The following is a 12,500-nucleotide window of genomic DNA, read 5'->3' as shown; positions in this document are numbered from 1 at the left end:
TTAGGGTTTAGGGTTTAGGGTTTAGGGTTTAGGGTTTAGGGTTTAGGGTTTAGGGTTTAGGGTTTAGGGTTTAGGGTTTAGGGTTTAGGGTTTAGGGTTTAGGGTTTAGGGTTTAGGGTTTAGGGTTTAGGGTTTAGGGTTTAGGGTTTAGGGTTTAGGGTTTAGGGTTTAGGGTTTAGGGTTTAGGGTTTAGGGTTTAGGGTTTAGGGTTTAGGGTTTAGGGTTTAGGGTTTAGGGTTTAGGGTTTAGGGTTTAGGGTTTAGGGTTTAGGGTTTAGGGTTTAGGGTTTAGGGTTTAGGGTTTAGGGTTTAGGGTTTAGGGTTTAGGGTTTAGGGTTTAGGGTTTAGGGTTTAGGGTTTAGGGTTTAGGGTTTAGGGTTTAGGGTTTAGGGTTTAGGGTTTAGGGTTTAGGGTTTAGGGTTTAGGGTTTAGGGTTTAGGGTTTAGGGTTTAGGGTTTAGGGTTTAGGGTTTAGGGTTTAGGGTTTAGGGTTTAGGGTTTAGGGTTTAGGGTTTAGGGTTTAGGGTTTAGGGTTTAGGGTTTAGGGTTTAGGGTTTAGGGTTTAGGGTTTAGGGTTTAGGGTTTAGGGTTTAGGGTTTAGGGTTTAGGGTTTAGGGTTTAGGGTTTAGGGTTTAGGGTTTAGGGTTTAGGGTTTAGGGTTTAGGGTTTAGGGTTTAGGGTTTAGGGTTTAGGGTTTAGGGTTTAGGGTTTAGGGTTTAGGGTTTAGGGTTTAGGGTTTAGGGTTTAGGGTTTAGGGTTTAGGGTTTAGGGTTTAGGGTTTAGGGTTTAGGGTTTAGGGTTTAGGGTTTAGGGTTTAGGGTTTAGGGTTTAGGGTTTAGGGTTTAGGGTTTAGGGTTTAGGGTTTAGGGTTTAGGGTTTAGGGTTTAGGGTTTAGGGTTTAGGGTTTAGGGTTTAGGGTTTAGGGTTTAGGGTTTAGGGTTTAGGGTTTAGGGTTTAGGGTTTAGGGTTTAGGGTTTAGGGTTTAGGGTTTAGGGTTTAGGGTTTAGGGTTTAGGGTTTAGGGTTTAGGGTTTAGGGTTTAGGGTTTAGGGTTTAGGGTTTAGGGTTTAGGGTTTAGGGTTTAGGGTTTAGGGTTTAGGGTTTAGGGTTTAGGGTTTAGGGTTTAGGGTTTAGGGTTTAGGGTTTAGGGTTTAGGGTTTAGGGTTTAGGGTTTAGGGTTTAGGGTTTAGGGTTTAGGGTTTAGGGTTTAGGGTTTAGGGTTTAGGGTTTAGGGTTTAGGGTTTAGGGTTTAGGGTTTAGGGTTTAGGGTTTAGGGTTTAGGGTTTAGGGTTTAGGGTTTAGGGTTTAGGGTTTAGGGTTTAGGGTTTAGGGTTTAGGGTTTAGGGTTTAGGGTTTAGGGTTTAGGGTTTAGGGTTTAGGGTTTAGGGTTTAGGGTTTAGGGTTTAGGGTTTAGGGTTTAGGGTTTAGGGTTTAGGGTTTAGGGTTTAGGGTTTAGGGTTTAGGGTTTAGGGTTTAGGGTTTAGGGTTTAGGGTTTAGGGTTTAGGGTTTAGGGTTTAGGGTTTAGGGTTTAGGGTTTAGGGTTTAGGGTTTAGGGTTTAGGGTTTAGGGTTTAGGGTTTAGGGTTTAGGGTTTAGGGTTTAGGGTTTAGGGTTTAGGGTTTAGGGTTTAGGGTTTAGGGTTTAGGGTTTAGGGTTTAGGGTTTAGGGTTTAGGGTTTAGGGTTTAGGGTTTAGGGTTTAGGGTTTAGGGTTTAGGGTTTAGGGTTTAGGGTTTAGGGTTTAGGGTTTAGGGTTTAGGGTTTAGGGTTTAGGGTTTAGGGTTTAGGGTTTAGGGTTTAGGGTTTAGGGTTTAGGGTTTAGGGTTTAGGGTTTAGGGTTTAGGGTTTAGGGTTTAGGGTTTAGGGTTTAGGGTTTAGGGTTTAGGGTTTAGGGTTTAGGGTTTAGGGTTTAGGGTTTAGGGTTTAGGGTTTAGGGTTTAGGGTTTAGGGTTTAGGGTTTAGGGTTTAGGGTTTAGGGTTTAGGGTTTAGGGTTTAGGGTTTAGGGTTTAGGGTTTAGGGTTTAGGGTTTAGGGTTTAGGGTTTAGGGTTTAGGGTTTAGGGTTTAGGGTTTAGGGTTTAGGGTTTAGGGTTTAGGGTTTAGGGTTTAGGGTTTAGGGTTTAGGGTTTAGGGTTTAGGGTTTAGGGTTTAGGGTTTAGGGTTTAGGGTTTAGGGTTTAGGGTTTAGGGTTTAGGGTTTAGGGTTTAGGGTTTAGGGTTTAGGGTTTAGGGTTTAGGGTTTAGGGTTTAGGGTTTAGGGTTTAGGGTTTAGGGTTTAGGGTTTAGGGTTTAGGGTTTAGGGTTTAGGGTTTAGGGTTTAGGGTTTAGGGTTTAGGGTTTAGGGTTTAGGGTTTAGGGTTTAGGGTTTAGGGTTTAGGGTTTAGGGTTTAGGGTTTAGGGTTTAGGGTTTAGGGTTTAGGGTTTAGGGTTTAGGGTTTAGGGTTTAGGGTTTAGGGTTTAGGGTTTAGGGTTTAGGGTTTAGGGTTTAGGGTTTAGGGTTTAGGGTTTAGGGTTTAGGGTTTAGGGTTTAGGGTTTAGGGTTTAGGGTTTAGGGTTTAGGGTTTAGGGTTTAGGGTTTAGGGTTTAGGGTTTAGGGTTTAGGGTTTAGGGTTTAGGGTTTAGGGTTTAGGGTTTAGGGTTTAGGGTTTAGGGTTTAGGGTTTAGGGTTTAGGGTTTAGGGTTTAGGGTTTAGGGTTTAGGGTTTAGGGTTTAGGGTTTAGGGTTTAGGGTTTAGGGTTTAGGGTTTAGGGTTTAGGGTTTAGGGTTTAGGGTTTAGGGTTTAGGGTTTAGGGTTTAGGGTTTAGGGTTTAGGGTTTAGGGTTTAGGGTTTAGGGTTTAGGGTTTAGGGTTTAGGGTTTAGGGTTTAGGGTTTAGGGTTTAGGGTTTAGGGTTTAGGGTTTAGGGTTTAGGGTTTAGGGTTTAGGGTTTAGGGTTTAGGGTTTAGGGTTTAGGGTTTAGGGTTTAGGGTTTAGGGTTTAGGGTTTAGGGTTTAGGGTTTAGGGTTTAGGGTTTAGGGTTTAGGGTTTAGGGTTTAGGGTTTAGGGTTTAGGGTTTAGGGTTTAGGGTTTAGGGTTTAGGGTTTAGGGTTTAGGGTTTAGGGTTTAGGGTTTAGGGTTTAGGGTTTAGGGTTTAGGGTTTAGGGTTTAGGGTTTAGGGTTTAGGGTTTAGGGTTTAGGGTTTAGGGTTTAGGGTTTAGGGTTTAGGGTTTAGGGTTTAGGGTTTAGGGTTTAGGGTTTAGGGTTTAGGGTTTAGGGTTTAGGGTTTAGGGTTTAGGGTTTAGGGTTTAGGGTTTAGGGTTTAGGGTTTAGGGTTTAGGGTTTAGGGTTTAGGGTTTAGGGTTTAGGGTTTAGGGTTTAGGGTTTAGGGTTTAGGGTTTAGGGTTTAGGGTTTAGGGTTTAGGGTTTAGGGTTTAGGGTTTAGGGTTTAGGGTTTAGGGTTTAGGGTTTAGGGTTTAGGGTTTAGGGTTTAGGGTTTAGGGTTTAGGGTTTAGGGTTTAGGGTTTAGGGTTTAGGGTTTAGGGTTTAGGGTTTAGGGTTTAGGGTTTAGGGTTTAGGGTTTAGGGTTTAGGGTTTAGGGTTTAGGGTTTAGGGTTTAGGGTTTAGGGTTTAGGGTTTAGGGTTTAGGGTTTAGGGTTTAGGGTTTAGGGTTTAGGGTTTAGGGTTTAGGGTTTAGGGTTTAGGGTTTAGGGTTTAGGGTTTAGGGTTTAGGGTTTAGGGTTTAGGGTTTAGGGTTTAGGGTTTAGGGTTTAGGGTTTAGGGTTTAGGGTTTAGGGTTTAGGGTTTAGGGTTTAGGGTTTAGGGTTTAGGGTTTAGGGTTTAGGGTTTAGGGTTTAGGGTTTAGGGTTTAGGGTTTAGGGTTTAGGGTTTAGGGTTTAGGGTTTAGGGTTTAGGGTTTAGGGTTTAGGGTTTAGGGTTTAGGGTTTAGGGTTTAGGGTTTAGGGTTTAGGGTTTAGGGTTTAGGGTTTAGGGTTTAGGGTTTAGGGTTTAGGGTTTAGGGTTTAGGGTTTAGGGTTTAGGGTTTAGGGTTTAGGGTTTAGGGTTTAGGGTTTAGGGTTTAGGGTTTAGGGTTTAGGGTTTAGGGTTTAGGGTTTAGGGTTTAGGGTTTAGGGTTTAGGGTTTAGGGTTTAGGGTTTAGGGTTTAGGGTTTAGGGTTTAGGGTTTAGGGTTTAGGGTTTAGGGTTTAGGGTTTAGGGTTTAGGGTTTAGGGTTTAGGGTTTAGGGTTTAGGGTTTAGGGTTTAGGGTTTAGGGTTTAGGGTTTAGGGTTTAGGGTTTAGGGTTTAGGGTTTAGGGTTTAGGGTTTAGGGTTTAGGGTTTAGGGTTTAGGGTTTAGGGTTTAGGGTTTAGGGTTTAGGGTTTAGGGTTTAGGGTTTAGGGTTTAGGGTTTAGGGTTTAGGGTTTAGGGTTTAGGGTTTAGGGTTTAGGGTTTAGGGTTTAGGGTTTAGGGTTTAGGGTTTAGGGTTTAGGGTTTAGGGTTTAGGGTTTAGGGTTTAGGGTTTAGGGTTTAGGGTTTAGGGTTTAGGGTTTAGGGTTTAGGGTTTAGGGTTTAGGGTTTAGGGTTTAGGGTTTAGGGTTTAGGGTTTAGGGTTTAGGGTTTAGGGTTTAGGGTTTAGGGTTTAGGGTTTAGGGTTTAGGGTTTAGGGTTTAGGGTTTAGGGTTTAGGGTTTAGGGTTTAGGGTTTAGGGTTTAGGGTTTAGGGTTTAGGGTTTAGGGTTTAGGGTTTAGGGTTTAGGGTTTAGGGTTTAGGGTTTAGGGTTTAGGGTTTAGGGTTTAGGGTTTAGGGTTTAGGGTTTAGGGTTTAGGGTTTAGGGTTTAGGGTTTAGGGTTTAGGGTTTAGGGTTTAGGGTTTAGGGTTTAGGGTTTAGGGTTTAGGGTTTAGGGTTTAGGGTTTAGGGTTTAGGGTTTAGGGTTTAGGGTTTAGGGTTTAGGGTTTAGGGTTTAGGGTTTAGGGTTTAGGGTTTAGGGTTTAGGGTTTAGGGTTTAGGGTTTAGGGTTTAGGGTTTAGGGTTTAGGGTTTAGGGTTTAGGGTTTAGGGTTTAGGGTTTAGGGTTTAGGGTTTAGGGTTTAGGGTTTAGGGTTTAGGGTTTAGGGTTTAGGGTTTAGGGTTTAGGGTTTAGGGTTTAGGGTTTAGGGTTTAGGGTTTAGGGTTTAGGGTTTAGGGTTTAGGGTTTAGGGTTTAGGGTTTAGGGTTTAGGGTTTAGGGTTTAGGGTTTAGGGTTTAGGGTTTAGGGTTTAGGGTTTAGGGTTTAGGGTTTAGGGTTTAGGGTTTAGGGTTTAGGGTTTAGGGTTTAGGGTTTAGGGTTTAGGGTTTAGGGTTTAGGGTTTAGGGTTTAGGGTTTAGGGTTTAGGGTTTAGGGTTTAGGGTTTAGGGTTTAGGGTTTAGGGTTTAGGGTTTAGGGTTTAGGGTTTAGGGTTTAGGGTTTAGGGTTTAGGGTTTAGGGTTTAGGGTTTAGGGTTTAGGGTTTAGGGTTTAGGGTTTAGGGTTTAGGGTTTAGGGTTTAGGGTTTAGGGTTTAGGGTTTAGGGTTTAGGGTTTAGGGTTTAGGGTTTAGGGTTTAGGGTTTAGGGTTTAGGGTTTAGGGTTTAGGGTTTAGGGTTTAGGGTTTAGGGTTTAGGGTTTAGGGTTTAGGGTTTAGGGTTTAGGGTTTAGGGTTTAGGGTTTAGGGTTTAGGGTTTAGGGTTTAGGGTTTAGGGTTTAGGGTTTAGGGTTTAGGGTTTAGGGTTTAGGGTTTAGGGTTTAGGGTTTAGGGTTTAGGGTTTAGGGTTTAGGGTTTAGGGTTTAGGGTTTAGGGTTTAGGGTTTAGGGTTTAGGGTTTAGGGTTTAGGGTTTAGGGTTTAGGGTTTAGGGTTTAGGGTTTAGGGTTTAGGGTTTAGGGTTTAGGGTTTAGGGTTTAGGGTTTAGGGTTTAGGGTTTAGGGTTTAGGGTTTAGGGTTTAGGGTTTAGGGTTTAGGGTTTAGGGTTTAGGGTTTAGGGTTTAGGGTTTAGGGTTTAGGGTTTAGGGTTTAGGGTTTAGGGTTTAGGGTTTAGGGTTTAGGGTTTAGGGTTTAGGGTTTAGGGTTTAGGGTTTAGGGTTTAGGGTTTAGGGTTTAGGGTTTAGGGTTTAGGGTTTAGGGTTTAGGGTTTAGGGTTTAGGGTTTAGGGTTTAGGGTTTAGGGTTTAGGGTTTAGGGTTTAGGGTTTAGGGTTTAGGGTTTAGGGTTTAGGGTTTAGGGTTTAGGGTTTAGGGTTTAGGGTTTAGGGTTTAGGGTTTAGGGTTTAGGGTTTAGGGTTTAGGGTTTAGGGTTTAGGGTTTAGGGTTTAGGGTTTAGGGTTTAGGGTTTAGGGTTTAGGGTTTAGGGTTTAGGGTTTAGGGTTTAGGGTTTAGGGTTTAGGGTTTAGGGTTTAGGGTTTAGGGTTTAGGGTTTAGGGTTTAGGGTTTAGGGTTTAGGGTTTAGGGTTTAGGGTTTAGGGTTTAGGGTTTAGGGTTTAGGGTTTAGGGTTTAGGGTTTAGGGTTTAGGGTTTAGGGTTTAGGGTTTAGGGTTTAGGGTTTAGGGTTTAGGGTTTAGGGTTTAGGGTTTAGGGTTTAGGGTTTAGGGTTTAGGGTTTAGGGTTTAGGGTTTAGGGTTTAGGGTTTAGGGTTTAGGGTTTAGGGTTTAGGGTTTAGGGTTTAGGGTTTAGGGTTTAGGGTTTAGGGTTTAGGGTTTAGGGTTTAGGGTTTAGGGTTTAGGGTTTAGGGTTTAGGGTTTAGGGTTTAGGGTTTAGGGTTTAGGGTTTAGGGTTTAGGGTTTAGGGTTTAGGGTTTAGGGTTTAGGGTTTAGGGTTTAGGGTTTAGGGTTTAGGGTTTAGGGTTTAGGGTTTAGGGTTTAGGGTTTAGGGTTTAGGGTTTAGGGTTTAGGGTTTAGGGTTTAGGGTTTAGGGTTTAGGGTTTAGGGTTTAGGGTTTAGGGTTTAGGGTTTAGGGTTTAGGGTTTAGGGTTTAGGGTTTAGGGTTTAGGGTTTAGGGTTTAGGGTTTAGGGTTTAGGGTTTAGGGTTTAGGGTTTAGGGTTTAGGGTTTAGGGTTTAGGGTTTAGGGTTTAGGGTTTAGGGTTTAGGGTTTAGGGTTTAGGGAGGGTTTAGGGTTTAGGGTTTAGGGTTTAGGGTTTAGGGTTTAGGGTTTAGGGTTTAGGGTTTAGGGTTTAGGGTTTAGGGTTTAGGGTTTAGGGTTTAGGGTTTAGGGTTTAGGGTTTAGGGTTTAGGGTTTAGGGTTTAGGGTTTAGGGTTTAGGGTTTAGGGTTTAGGGTTTAGGGTTTAGGGTTTAGGGTTTAGGGTTTAGGGTTTAGGGTTTAGGGTTTAGGGTTTAGGGTTTAGGGTTTAGGGTTTAGGGTTTAGGGTTTAGGGTTTAGGGTTTAGGGTTTAGGGTTTAGGGTTTAGGGTTTAGGGTTTAGGGTTTAGGGTTTAGGGTTTAGGGTTTAGGGTTTAGGGTTTAGGGTTTAGGGTTTAGGGTTTAGGGTTTAGGGTTTAGGGTTTAGGGTTTAGGGTTTAGGGTTTAGGGTTTAGGGTTTAGGGTTTAGGGTTTAGGGTTTAGGGTTTAGGGTTTAGGGTTTAGGGTTTAGGGTTTAGGGTTTAGGGTTTAGGGTTTAGGGTTTAGGGTTTAGGGTTTAGGGTTTAGGGTTTAGGGTTTAGGGTTTAGGGTTTAGGGTTTAGGGTTTAGGGTTTAGGGTTTAGGGTTTAGGGTTTAGGGTTTAGGGTTTAGGGTTTAGGGTTTAGGGTTTAGGGTTTAGGGTTTAGGGTTTAGGGTTTAGGGTTTAGGGTTTAGGGTTTAGGGTTTAGGGTTTAGGGTTTAGGGTTTAGGGTTTAGGGTTTAGGGTTTAGGGTTTAGGGTTTAGGGTTTAGGGTTTAGGGTTTAGGGTTTAGGGTTTAGGGTTTAGGGTTTAGGGGTTTAGGGTTTAGGGTTTAGGGTTTAGGGTTTAGGGTTTAGGGTTTAGGGTTTAGGGTTTAGGGTTTAGGGTTTAGGGTTTAGGGTTTAGGGTTTAGGGTTTAGGGTTTAGGGTTTAGGGTTTAGGGTTTAGGGTTTAGGGTTTAGGGTTTAGGGTTTAGGGTTTAGGGTTTAGGGTTTAGGGTTTAGGGTTTAGGGTTTAGGGTTTAGGGTTTAGGGTTTAGGGTTTAGGGTTTAGGGTTTAGGGTTTAGGGTTTAGGGTTTAGGGTTTAGGGTTTAGGGTTTAGGGTTTAGGGTTTAGGGTTTAGGGTTTAGGGTTTAGGGTTTAGGGTTTAGGGTTTAGGGTTTAGGGTTTAGGGTTTAGGGTTTAGGGTTTAGGGTTTAGGGTTTAGGGTTTAGGGTTTAGGGTTTAGGGTTTAGGGTTTAGGGTTTAGGGTTTAGGGTTTAGGGTTTAGGGTTTAGGGTTTAGGGTTTAGGGTTTAGGGTTTAGGGTTTAGGGTTTAGGGTTTAGGGTTTAGGGTTTAGGGTTTAGGGTTTAGGGTTTAGGGTTTAGGGTTTAGGGTTTAGGGTTTAGGGTTTAGGGTTTAGGGTTTAGGGTTTAGGGTTTAGGGTTTAGGGTTTAGGGTTTAGGGTTTAGGGTTTAGGGTTTAGGGTTTAGGGTTTAGGGTTTAGGGTTTAGGGTTTAGGGTTTAGGGTTTAGGGTTTAGGGTTTAGGGTTTAGGGTTTAGGGTTTAGGGTTTAGGGTTTAGGGTTTAGGGTTTAGGGTTTAGGGTTTAGGGTTTAGGGTTTAGGGTTTAGGGTTTAGGGTTTAGGGTTTAGGGTTTAGGGTTTAGGGTTTAGGGTTTAGGGTTTAGGGTTTAGGGTTTAGGGTTTAGGGTTTAGGGTTTAGGGTTTAGGGTTTAGGGTTTAGGGTTTAGGGTTTAGGGTTTAGGGTTTAGGGTTTAGGGTTTAGGGTTTAGGGTTTAGGGTTTAGGGTTTAGGGTTTAGGGTTTAGGGTTTAGGGTTTAGGGTTTAGGGTTTAGGGTTTAGGGTTTAGGGTTTAGGGTTTAGGGTTTAGGGTTTAGGGTTTAGGGTTTAGGGTTTAGGGTTTAGGGTTTAGGGTTTAGGGTTTAGGGTTTAGGGTTTAGGGTTTAGGGTTTAGGGTTTAGGGTTTAGGGTTTAGGGTTTAGGGTTTAGGGTTTAGGGTTTAGGGTTTAGGGTTTAGGGTTTAGGGTTTAGGGTTTAGGGTTTAGGGTTTAGGGTTTAGGGTTTAGGGTTTAGGGTTTAGGGTTTAGGGTTTAGGGTTTAGGGTTTAGGGTTTAGGGTTTAGGGTTTAGGGTTTAGGGTTTAGGGTTTAGGGTTTAGGGTTTAGGGTTTAGGGTTTAGGGTTTAGGGTTTAGGGTTTAGGGTTTAGGGTTTAGGGTTTAGGGTTTAGGGTTTAGGGTTTAGGGTTTAGGGTTTAGGGTTTAGGGTTTAGGGTTTAGGGTTTAGGGTTTAGGGTTTAGGGTTTAGGGTTTAGGGTTTAGGGTTTAGGGTTTAGGGTTTAGGGTTTAGGGTTTAGGGTTTAGGGTTTAGGGTTTAGGGTTTAGGGTTTAGGGTTTAGGGTTTAGGGTTTAGGGTTTAGGGTTTAGGGTTTAGGGTTTAGGGTTTAGGGTTTAGGGTTTAGGGTTTAGGGTTTAGGGTTTAGGGTTTAGGGTTTAGGGTTTAGGGTTTAGGGTTTAGGGTTTAGGGTTTAGGGTTTAGGGTTTAGGGTTTAGGGTTTAGGGTTTAGGGTTTAGGGTTTAGGGTTTAGGGTTTAGGGTTTAGGGTTTAGGGTTTAGGGTTTAGGGTTTAGGGTTTAGGGTTTAGGGTTTAGGGTTTAGGGTTTAGGGTTTAGGGTTTAGGGTTTAGGGTTTAGGGTTTAGGGTTTAGGGTTTAGGGTTTAGGGTTTAGGGTTTAGGGTTTAGGGTTTAGGGTTTAGGGTTTAGGGTTTAGGGTTTAGGGTTTAGGGTTTAGGGTTTAGGGTTTAGGGTTTAGGGTTTAGGGTTTAGGGTTTAGGGTTTAGGGTTTAGGGTTTAGGGTTTAGGGTTTAGGGTTTAGGGTTTAGGGTTTAGGGTTTAGGGTTTAGGGTTTAGGGTTTAGGGTTTAGGGTTTAGGGTTTAGGGTTTAGGGTTTAGGGTTTAGGGTTTAGGGTTTAGGGTTTAGGGTTTAGGGTTTAGGGTTTAGGGTTTAGGGTTTAGGGTTTAGGGTTTAGGGTTTAGGGTTTAGGGTTTAGGGTTTAGGGTTTAGGGTTTAGGGTTTAGGGTTTAGGGTTTAGGGTTTAGGGTTTAGGGTTTAGGGTTTAGGGTTTAGGGTTTAGGGTTTAGGGTTTAGGGTTTAGGGTTTAGGGTTTAGGGTTTAGGGTTTAGGGTTTAGGGTTTAGGGTTTAGGGTTTAGGGTTTAGGGTTTAGGGTTTAGGGTTTAGGGTTTAGGGTTTAGGGTTTAGGGTTTAGGGTTTAGGGTTTAGGGTTTAGGGTTTAGGGTTTAGGGTTTAGGGTTTAGGGTTTAGGGTTTAGGGTTTAGGGTTTAGGGTTTAGGGTTTAGGGTTTAGGGTTTAGGGTTTAGGGTTTAGGGTTTAGGGTTTAGGGTTTAGGGTTTAGGGTTTAGGGTTTAGGGTTTAGGGTTTAGGGTTTAGGGTTTAGGGTTTAGGGTTTAGGGTTTAGGGTTTAGGGTTTAGGGTTTAGGGTTTAGGGTTTAGGGTTTAGGGTTTAGGGTTTAGGGTTTAGGGTTTAGGGTTTAGGGTTTAGGGTTTAGGGTTTAGGGTTTAGGGTTTAGGGTTTAGGGTTTAGGGTTTAGGGTTTAGGGTTTAGGGTTTAGGGTTTAGGGTTTAGGGTTTAGGGTTTAGGGTTTAGGGTTTAGGGTTTAGGGTTTAGGGTTTAGGGTTTAGGGTTTAGGGTTTAGGGTTTAGGGTTTAGGGTTTAGGGTTTAGGGTTTAGGGTTTAGGGTTTAGGGTTTAGGGTTTAGGGTTTAGGGTTTAGGGTTTAGGGTTTAGGGTTTAGGGTTTAGGGTTTAGGGTTTAGGGTTTAGGGTTTAGGGTTTAGGGTTTAGGGTTTAGGGTTTAGGGTTTAGGGTTTAGGGTTTAGGGTTTAGGGTTTAGGGTTTAGGGTTTAGGGTTTAGGGTTTAGGGTTTAGGGTTTAGGGTTTAGGGTTTAGGGTTTAGGGTTTAGGGTTTAGGGTTTAGGGTTTAGGGTTTAGGGTTTAGGGTTTAGGGTTTAGGGTTTAGGGTTTAGGGTTTAGGGTTTAGGGTTTAGGGTTTAGGGTTTAGGGTTTAGGGTTTAGGGTTTAGGGTTTAGGGTTTAGGGTTTAGGGTTTAGGGTTTAGGGTTTAGGGTTTAGGGTTTAGGGTTTAGGGTTTAGGGTTTAGGGTTTAGGGTTTAGGGTTTAGGGTTTAGGGTTTAGGGTTTAGGGTTTAGGGTTTAGGGTTTAGGGTTTAGGGTTTAGGGTTTAGGGTTTAGGGTTTAGGGTTTAGGGTTTAGGGTTTAGGGTTTAGGGTTTAGGGTTTAGGGTTTAGGGTTTAGGGTTTAGGGTTTAGGGTTTAGGGTTTAGGGTTTAGGGTTTAGGGTTTAGGGTTTAGGGTTTAGGGTTTAGGGTTTAGGGTTTAGGGTTTAGGGTTTAGGGTTTAGGGTTTAGGGTTTAGGGTTTAGGGTTTAGGGTTTAGGGTTTAGGGTTTAGGGTTTAGGGTTTAGGGTTTAGGGTTTAGGGTTTAGGGTTTAGGGTTTAGGGTTTAGGGTTTAGGGTTTAGGGTTTAGGGTTTAGGGTTTAGGGTTTAGGGTTTAGGGTTTAGGGTTTAGGGTTTAGGGTTTAGGGTTTAGGGTTTAGGGTTTAGGGTTTAGGGTTTAGGGTTTAGGGTTTAGGGTTTAGGGTTTAGGGTTTAGGGTTTAGGGTTTAGGGTTTAGGGTTTAGGGTTTAGGGTTTAGGGTTTAGGGTTTAGGGTTTAGGGTTTAGGGTTTAGGGTTTAGGGTTTAGGGTTTAGGGTTTAGGGTTTAGGGTTTAGGGTTTAGGGTTTAGGGTTTAGGGTTTAGGGTTTAGGGTTTAGGGTTTAGGGTTTAGGGTTTAGGGTTTAGGGTTTAGGGTTTAGGGTTTAGGGTTTAGGGTTTAGGGTTTAGGGTTTAGGGTTTAGGGTTTAGGGTTTAGGGTTTAGGGTTTAGGGTTTAGGGTTTAGGGTTTAGGGTTTAGGGTTTAGGGTTTAGGGTTTAGGGTTTAGGGTTTAGGGTTTAGGGTTTAGGGTTTAGGGTTTAGGGTTTAGGGTTTAGGGTTTAGGGTTTAGGGTTTAGGGTTTAGGGTTTAGGGTTTAGGGTTTAGGGTTTAGGGTTTAGGGTTTAGGGTTTAGGGTTTAGGGTTTAGGGTTTAGGGTTTAGGGTTTAGGGTTTAGGGTTTAGGGTTTAGGGTTTAGGGTTTAGGGTTTAGGGTTTAGGGTTTAGGGTTTAGGGTTTAGGGTTTAGGGTTTAGGGTTTAGGGTTTAGGGTTTAGGGTTTAGGGTTTAGGGTTTAGGGTTTAGGGTTTAGGGTTTAGGGTTTAGGGTTTAGGGTTTAGGGTTTAGGGTTTAGGGTTTAGGGTTTAGGGTTTAGGGTTTAGGGTTTAGGGTTTAGGGTTTAGGGTTTAGGGTTTAGGGTTTAGGGT

This window comes from Phoenix dactylifera, chromosome 14 (assembly GCF_051530095.1).
Source record: "Phoenix dactylifera cultivar Ajwa chromosome 14, Ajwa_hap1_PhDact_Kaust_v1.1, whole genome shotgun sequence".
Lineage (NCBI taxonomy): Eukaryota > Viridiplantae > Streptophyta > Magnoliopsida > Arecales > Arecaceae > Phoenix > Phoenix dactylifera.
The sequence above is the reverse complement of the archived record's forward strand: the minus strand, read 5'-3'. Positions refer to the sequence as shown.